The sequence below is a fragment of the Pelodiscus sinensis genome, chromosome 18, assembly GCF_049634645.1.
Source record: "Pelodiscus sinensis isolate JC-2024 chromosome 18, ASM4963464v1, whole genome shotgun sequence".
Classification (NCBI taxonomy): domain Eukaryota; kingdom Metazoa; phylum Chordata; order Testudines; family Trionychidae; genus Pelodiscus; species Pelodiscus sinensis.
In genome coordinates, this window is record NC_134728.1 from 10,862,012 (window position 1) to 10,870,924 (window position 8,913).

Genomic DNA, 8,913 nt, shown 5'->3' on the forward strand with positions numbered 1-8,913 from the left:
GTAATAACTCTAGAGTGTAGAATCAAGGTCTCTTGTATAGTCCATTGACTTCAGTGGAGGTCCACTGATTTCCATTACCTGAAGATCTTGCCATTGCAGCTAATAAAAGATCATTCTCATGCCCAAAAATACCACATTAAGTTCTCTAACTGAAATGAGAGATGTACCTTCTGTTTCTACTATGTTTATCACAATGTGCAAGACTAACAAATCAGTTTCTGTATTTTTTATTAATTTTTGTTTAAGTGTTGCAACTTAGTTGTATCATAGAGAACTTAATTGTTGAAGAGTGTGATCATTTAAGCAGTGGTAGTGATCAATTCTGGGGGAAAAAATTGTTCTTCCTTGAACGGGAAACAAGTAAATGCTATTTGGGGCTCCGAGAACATAGAAAGAGGAAGGTAGTCAGAACATTATAGAAAGAACTGCCATTTTACAAGAACATAAAAACATCCCAGGAAAACATCATTATTGCAGAATACTTTAATCCATGTGTCAACAAAGATGCTGGATTCCCTATGTGGAAGAGATCCTAATATTTCTCTGGCTCTTGGGCTCCATGACACCACTCACAGGGAGGCACCAATACAGAAGCTTAGCTAGATCAGATAAAGCCATCTGAGGCATCATACAAGCCATGGGCCAAATGAGGTTTTTATTCTTGGGTTGGGGTTTTCAAAGAAATTTAGTAATATTATTTACTCCATTTTTCTGCAATCAGGACCCTAGGGAAAAAAAGGACTATTTCTGAGCCAGCCGGAACCAATACTGGATCATTACCGTATTTTAGTGAATATAACCCGCATGTTATATTTGTTGTTACAAATCCTGCATCCTCCCTGCCCCTGGAAAGTGAATAATGAAAAGTTATTTACTTGTTCCTATAACAGAGCTAAGGGGCACCCAATGAAATGAATAAACAGCCATCAACCTGTGGTGCGGGTTATACAAAAATTTTTTTACTCGCCTGGTGGTGAGTGCTCCCCCGCCCCTTCCCTCACTGCACAGCCGCCAGCCTCTGGGTGGGGGAGCGCTCATCTCCCGGTTCCTGCGCAGCCGCAGGAAGGGGCAGGGGGAGCATTCTCATTCCCCCAGCTGGAGGTTGTGTGGCTGCGTGGGAACAGGCGGGGTGAGTGCTCCCCCCTCTGGAGGGTAGCTAATTTCCTCACCACCACCACCACCACGACCCACAGAAGCCCTCCCCTGCACAGTTTGAAAAAAAAGTCTTGTATACCCTGCAGGTTATACTTGGGCGCGGGGTATACAAGATTTTTTTTACTCAAACTGCAAAAACTGCAGGGTATACTCGGGTGCGGGATATATTCACTAAAAGATGGTAATAAGAAATTTAAGTTTCAAGAGTTTTCCAGACCACAGAAGTATAGTTTAGAGAATTTCCACCTGTCAGTCCTACCCATTTTCACCAGGCCTCTATCCATGCAAGATTCCAAGACTGAATTTGCTATGATTTCAATAAGCATGTCATCTCTGAATCCTGTCAGCAGACAAAATAGAAGTGAAGAATATGCCAGTCCTATACAGACAACAGAGATGCATCAGGCTTGAAACTTTTCCTGGAACAAACTACTCAAGGCAGCAAAGGAAAATCTGGTAATTGGCTACAATCCAGCAGCACCCAGGTGTTTCTACCATTCCTTTTGCAACTCACTGCCCCATCACCAAGTTGATTTGTCTTATCCTATCTCAAAAATGAATGACACCCCTTTCCCAGTCCTCTTCACCACCTCTTACAGTCCCCAGCTGCTGGCAATTAAGCTAATCTGTAATTAATCACTTAAACTTCACTCTGCTTGTAGGGGACCCTATGTTTACAATTCCATCATCACAGTGCATAATATATTCAACCTGGGGGACCAAATGTCTGAAAAACTGCATTTTTAAAGAGGATATACAAAGCAGCCTGCTCCTAACAAATAATATGCAGTTACTCACATTGCAGAAGGCAGGAATAAAATTACCTGTGAAAATGCAATGCAAAGCATCATATCAGGATGTACCGGCCATCTGGACAGGTATTGTAGCAGTTCACTCTGAAAATAAAATGAAGTCTTCATTACAAGGATGGTCTATCAGAACATGGGAGACCTGAGTCCAATTTTCTGCTCCACTACAGGCTTCTTGTGTGACTGTGCCCTAGATTCACAAAGGGACTTAGGCATTGCAATGCTTAATCTTGAAGCACCCAAAAAATCATTGGAATAACAATGGGATCCACAAAGCCTGAGTGAGGTGCCTGGAGTCTGTGTACAATAAATGGGGAGAAATAGGCACCTTTGAATGGGATCCACAAAAATGACATGTTAGGCAGGGAGCTGCCTAAGGTAACCAATGAAAGATGCTGAGTTAGCTGCCTAAGTCCAGGCTGCAGGGAGGCACCTATTGCTGATTGTGACCCTCAGACAAGAACCCCTGCCCTGGAGTCAAGCTGTCTTAGATGCTTAGGTGTTTGCAAGAATGAGTTAGGCATCTGCCTTACTCCACACAAAATGCAGGGTGGGAAAAGAGCGGTGCCTAAGCTATAGCTTTTAGCCAAGTGACCAGAGCACCCACCTGTGATGTGAGACATGCTGGTTTGCTTGTCCTTCTTGCTGAGGTAGAGACAAAGTACGCTGCCTCTCAGGAGTGTGCTCTCACCACTGAGCTATGTTGTAGTATGATATGAGGTAGAAGGGGGGGGGGGGGAACTGCCTCAGTCTTTCTTGATGAAGCTACTCCAAGATGCATAAATTCTTGAAGAGTTCCCTGGGTGGAGAAAGAGAACAAGAATGACTCTGCTGATTAGAGCACTTGCCCAGCGGGTGGCAGTCCAAGCATCCCATTCCCCAATCCATTCCTTTTAAAATTATATGAATCTGGGCCTTAGTTTCCCCCATCTGTAAAATGGGGGTGATAGCACTCACAGTGTTAAACAGGGAGCAGCTGCCAATTAGTCCAGTCAAACATGTCCCTGAAACAATATGGTCGATTGACTTAGGAACATGTCTAAGCCTACCATTTTTTCTCTGCTGATACTATGTTGCATGCTAGCATCAGAACCGGCCTTAGCCACATGCTGAATATGGCACCCAAAGATTTAGGGCACGGTTGGGTTTTTGTGTCCGTTGTGGCAAGGTCCTCGCTCAGGCCCCTTGCCCTGGGACACCTTCATCCACAAATCAGCCAGAGACCCTTTCTAGTGCAGTCACCTCTGCCTTTTACTGTCAGGGCCAATTTTCCAACACCTTCTCTTTACACAGCTTTGGTTTTTTAGCAGTTAACTCAGCCAACCTCTCCTTCTGGCTTAGCAGCACACTCAGCTACATCATGGCTGCTCCCCTTTCACTGCTCCTCTGGTTGCCTTATATAGCCCTCTGGCTAATGAGGCCCACAGCTGCTTCCATTAGCCCTTCAGGCCTGGGCTTGCTCAGCTGTCTGCAATTGGCCTTTTCAGCCAGGTTGTAGTGGCAGAGCTCTGGCTTAGCCAGCAGTCTGTCACACCACCCACTGCTTCTTTGTATCCCTATTCTGTGGCTCTCCTTCCTCGGGACAGTATCTAGCTTAAAATACGATGAGTACTCCTGTAGCACCTTAGAGACTAACAGAGAAATATATATATAGCATCATCAGCTTTCATGGGCACAACCCACTTCTTCAGATGACAAATATGGAGCAAAGGTCCAGGGGTACAAATATATAGCAAAAAAAGAAAAGAAAAGGGAGGGGGCAGAAAAAAACCCCATCAAAGTTTCCATGCACAATGTAGCTGGGGTTCACCCGTGGGGGCTCAGGGGCCCTATTGTGCGGGTATCCTGCCACCCCCGTTTGTCCCGCTCGCCCCTCACTCCCAGCCTCTCGTCGTCCGCTCCCGCGGTCCGGGTCCAAAGACCCCACTCCCCAAAGTCCCGCTTGCCCCGTCCACTGGCAACTTCTCCGTCTGGTTTGCCGCGTCATGCCTCGGCTGACTTCCCCCACCGTTGGCCGTCTTTGGTGTAGCACCCCCATTAGTCGCTCCTCCCTGTCCGGCTGCCCGGGGTCCCATCCGCTGGCTCCGGGGTCCAGATATCCCCTCGCTCTGCCTGTGGAGAGGGCTGAGAGCAGAATCTACTCTGCTCCACACCACCCCCACCCTCAGTCCGCCCTTCCTCCCTTTTGTATTCCCCACCCGGCGTCCTCCCATCCTTCCCCCGGGCCCGGGTGCCTTCCGGGCTCTCGGGTCCTGATGCCTGCCAGTTTTCAAGCCGGCTCCCCTGAGTCTGCGTGGCAACCGCTCTAGTCCGCTCCGGCTCGTCCGCTCCCCCCGCCGAGTTCCTGGTGCCCGGGGGTCATGACCGCGGGGGGCCAGGTCCCTGTCTCAGGGCCCAGGAGTGCAGGAGAGAGTTCCCCCGCCACACACAATAAGGCTAATAGAGTGGGCTATAAATCTGATACTTAGCTTTTGATGTCATTTGGGTGTTAAATATAATGACCCGTCCAAAAGATGTCTTTGTTCAGTCCCTGACTAAATTGTGTCAAATTTGCACATGAAGGCCAGTTCCAGAGTTTCTCTCTATAGTTGGTTCCTGAAATTATTCTGTAAGTCTGTGTCTACATTGGCACCCTTTTCCGGAAAAGGGATGCTAATGAGACCAGTCGGAATTGCAAATGCCACGGGGGATTTAAATATCCCCCGTGGCATTTGCATGAACATGTCTGCCACTTTTTTCTGGCTCGGGGTTTTGCCGGAGAAAAGCGCCAGTCTAGACGCGATCTTGCGGAAAATAAAGCCTTTTCCGGAAGATCCCTTATTCCTCTTAAAATCAGGAATAAGGGATCTTCCGGAAAAGGCTTTATTTTCCGCAAGATCCCGTCTAGACTGGCGCTTTTCTCCGGCAAAACCCCGAGCCGGAAATAAGCGGCAGCCATGTTCATGCAAATGCTGCGAGGGAGATTTAAATCCCCCGTGGCATTTGCAATTCCGACTGGTCTCATTAGCATCCCTTTTCTGGAAAAGGGTGCCAATATAGACACAGCCTCTGGGTATGTCTACATTGCATTTCTCCTTCGAGAGAGGAATGCAAATGCAGACATGCGAAATTGCAAATGAAGCATGGATTTCAATTTCCCATGCTTCATTTGCATAATTGCGGATAGCCGCTTTTCCGAAATAGCGTATTTTGAGAAAACAAACGCGGTCCATGTGGGGTTACTTGAGAAAAAATCCTTCCTTCGAAATAACCCTTACTCCTTAAAAAATGAGGTGTAAGTAGAGTAAGGATGCTAGGGGAAGGAGAGTTGAGGAAATGTTCGAGGTCAGCCATATTAATGTTGGCATATTGTGGGCCATGAGGGTACCCATAGCGGTATGGGGATGGGGGGAGGGCACCAGCACCCAGGTCATGTTGAAAGGCTAGTATTTTCGAAGAGTGTGAAGGCTGTTAGGTGTCCATTATACCCTGAAAGTCATTATATGGCTGTGGGTTGTAACTGTAGCATTACTATAATAACATTAATCTAAAAAGGGTGCATCTAAGCTGCACCCTTATCTCGAAATAAGCTATGCAATTTGAACTACGCAAATTCTGTAGTTTATTTCATGTTTGAAATATACCGCTATTCTGAGACATCCCTTAATCCTTGAGGAATGAGGTGTACAGGGACATCAAAATAGTGCACCTGTTATATTTTGAAATAACAGGCTTGTTCAAAAGATGCAGAATAGCTATGCTGGGATATTGGAAGTATCCTGAAATAGTGCTGCAGTGTAGACGTACGTATAGTGAAGATACAAAACCTTCACATTTGTCAAGTTTCTGTTTAACAAGTGAAGACTATTTTGGGACAGTTTCTATGTTTTAAAGCAAATATTCTAAATTTGTATTTGAATTACAAATATTTTTTGGTAAAGCTCTGCTTTCTACAGACCATTCGAAAAGTCTCTCCTGTATCTATGATAAGCAATATCTGCAACTTTGTCATATTGTAATGTAGAATAATTTGATGCTGATATTATGGAACTTCCAAATTATCCCTATCATTTCAGACAATGTATTTAGATTTTTTGAGCAAATTGCATAATTAACTTCAAGTTCAGAGCCCATTTCCCTTCTATAATTCCAATGACTTAAAATATTGTGTTCCCCACTCCCTTCCACATCTTTTCTCATCTGGTTCACACTTACCATTCAAACATATTCTTTTTTCAGTGACTAATCATCTATAAACCACTGTATGAAATCTGGAGAATCACATGGTATGGAAATGAACCCTGCAGAAGGCAATAGACAATAGATGATAGCATAAGTAAAAGAGAAAGGAAAACATAAAGGTTGTGAGCTGGTGGGATAACACCCAGTTTTCCATTCTCACATCCAGATTGATGCAAACTTTAGTTTTCTCCACAATTCACTGGGAAATCTCACAAAAAAAAAAAGTTCTCAGGGCATTTCCATTATGGTTGCAAACCAGAAGTAGAGAGTTGCACATGGGAGAAAAAGGTATAGGAACTCTTTCTACCTGTATGTTCATGCAATGCTTAGCACATTTTGAATGTGACTATCTATTATATATTTGAGATTTAGGGTGTGTCTACACTGCAAGGCTTAACTCAAATTAAGCTACACAAATTGAGCTATGTCAATTGCGTATCTTATTTCGAAATAGCTAATTTTGAAATAAGGAGCATCTACACAGCACTTATTTCTAAGTGGAGATCCCTTCCTCCAACTTCTCTTATTCTTCATACAATGAGGGTTACAGGAGTTGGAGTAAGAAGTCCTCCAGCTTGACAGTATTTTGACACTATTTCGAAATAACTAGTAGGCACAGACTAAGTTATTTCAGAATAGCATTAGATATTTCAAAATAGTTTTGCAGTGTAGATATACCCATAGTCTGTCTATGTCTGTCTGCCTGTCTCTCTGTCTGTTTCAGAACTCCTCCTGAATGATAAAAGCTGGGACCGCCAAATTTGGTATACATCTTCCCATTGACATAAATTAAAGCAAAGTAAGGATTTCGTTGTGCTAGGAAAATGGGATTGTTTCTAAGAAAAACATACAGAAAAAGATAGAATAATTAGGCAGGTGAAAGGACTGGCTGAGGATGTGCCCCCTTGTCCAGGACTGCCCTAGCCCCGAGCCTCCCACCACCCAAGTGCCCTTTAAGCTGAAGCTGCCTCTCTCCCTCCCCTTCCCACCGCAATTCATATAGGAATATTGCTGGCTGTTCCCCTTCATCAGGGAGTGAGGGGGAAGTACACAGTTTGCTGCATTCCTCACTCTAGCTGGGGATCACAGAGGTCAGATGAACCTGGACCTGCCCCAGCCGATGGAAATGCACCCCTCCCCCAGGTGTGCCCACTGGAACCGCAGAGGCCATGTAGAGGCTCTTCTCACCTGACCCCAAGCTGCTACAGTGAGAGAGGGCTGAGGTAATCCTCTCTCCCTGGGGCAGCCTGAATACTGAGCCCCTCATCCATAGTCCCACTCAGAGCATTGATTCAAATGAGGCATGGCCTTTTCATTTTTTTCACCAAAAACAAAAATTAATTATGTTACAGACCTGAGCAACACTGGGTAAATCGTCTAGCAATATTAATAAATAATTAAGACAGCTTTGCGAACATTGAGAGCTCAGTCCTGCTCCCATGGAATTCAATGGGAATTTTACTGTGGCTTTCTTAGGGCATAGGATCAAATATTAAGGGCCAAATTTGATCTCAGTTGTGCACCAATGCACATCAAGAATAACTTAGTAAGTCAGTGGAGTTTCAACAGTGAGACCAGAAGCAGAACTTGTATCTAAAGAACTTACCCTCACATCTCTGGTCTGTGTATTTCGAGATGGTGAAAATGAGACATGGGTAAGTTTTCTCAAAAAGATCAGTAGAAAATGGGGGTGGAGTTTTATTTTATGTACATGAGATTGTTCAGCCCTAGGATAATATAATATAATAATATATAAATGTGAGATCACTAGGTGTATCTAATGTTTAATAAAGGGCAAACAAATACAGAAAAGCTCATCTGAAGTATTTATTCATTTATTAACAGTTTTGAATGTAAACACTGTCCGGAATAAAAAAGGCAGCTTGTTTTGTTCTCCAAAAGCAATACTGCTTTCAACCTCCGTTCCCACACGTTTTCACTATCTGTTCAAAGGCCTATTATATCTAAACTCTTTGATGTATGACCAGCTACTTCTGTTGTGCCTTTTTGTCAACTCAGATCTAAATCGAGTGGGGGAAACGACACATTGGTTCTTTTATCACATACTTATAGGATATGTCTAGACTGGCACGATTTTCCGGAAATGCTTTTAATGGAAAAGTTTTCCGTTAAAAGGATTTTCGGAAAAGAGCATCTAGATTGGCACGGACGCTTTTCCGCAAAAGCACTTTTTGCGGAAAGGCGTCCGTGGCCAATCTAGACGCGCTTTTCCGCAAAGAAGCCCCGATCGCCATTTTCACGATCGGGGCTTTTTTGCGGAAAACAAATCTCAGCTGTCTACACTGGCCCTTTTGCACAAAAGTTTTGCGCAAAAGGACTTTTGCCCGAACGGGAGCAGCATAGTATCTCCGCAAAAAGCACTGATTTCTTACAGTAGGAAGTCAGTGCTTTTGCGGAAATTCAAGCGGCCAGTGTAGACAGCTGGCAAGTTTTTCCATAAAAGCGGCTGATTTTCCGGAAAAACTGGCCAGTCTAGACACAGCCATAGTGCTAACTTACAAGGAACTGGGATGTCTCTTGTTTCTGTGTATATATGTGTGCGCATGTGCATCCGTGTGTGTGTACACATGCATGCTTAAGTGACATAATGGGTTTATGACAAGGACAAAGTAAGGAAATATACAACTCAGCATCTTAATTAGAACAAATCAAATATGCATAAGCAATGGGAATATGGTGTTCCTTTTCTAAATGAATATTCCTGTCG

General features: G+C 44.2%; 1 long non-coding RNA gene across 1 annotated transcript; it reads right to left on the reverse strand.

Moving 5' to 3' along the window:
• Nucleotides 1-1,974: 1,974 nt before the first annotated feature.
• Nucleotides 1,975-6,247, reverse strand: LOC112546290 (uncharacterized). The gene is made up of 3 exons (XR_003089947.2): nucleotides 6,159-6,247; nucleotides 2,572-2,763; nucleotides 1,975-2,051 (listed from the first exon to the last, which is right to left on the reverse strand). It is a non-coding gene; the product is annotated as an uncharacterized LOC112546290 (long non-coding RNA).
• Nucleotides 6,248-8,913: the final 2,666 nt, after the last annotated feature.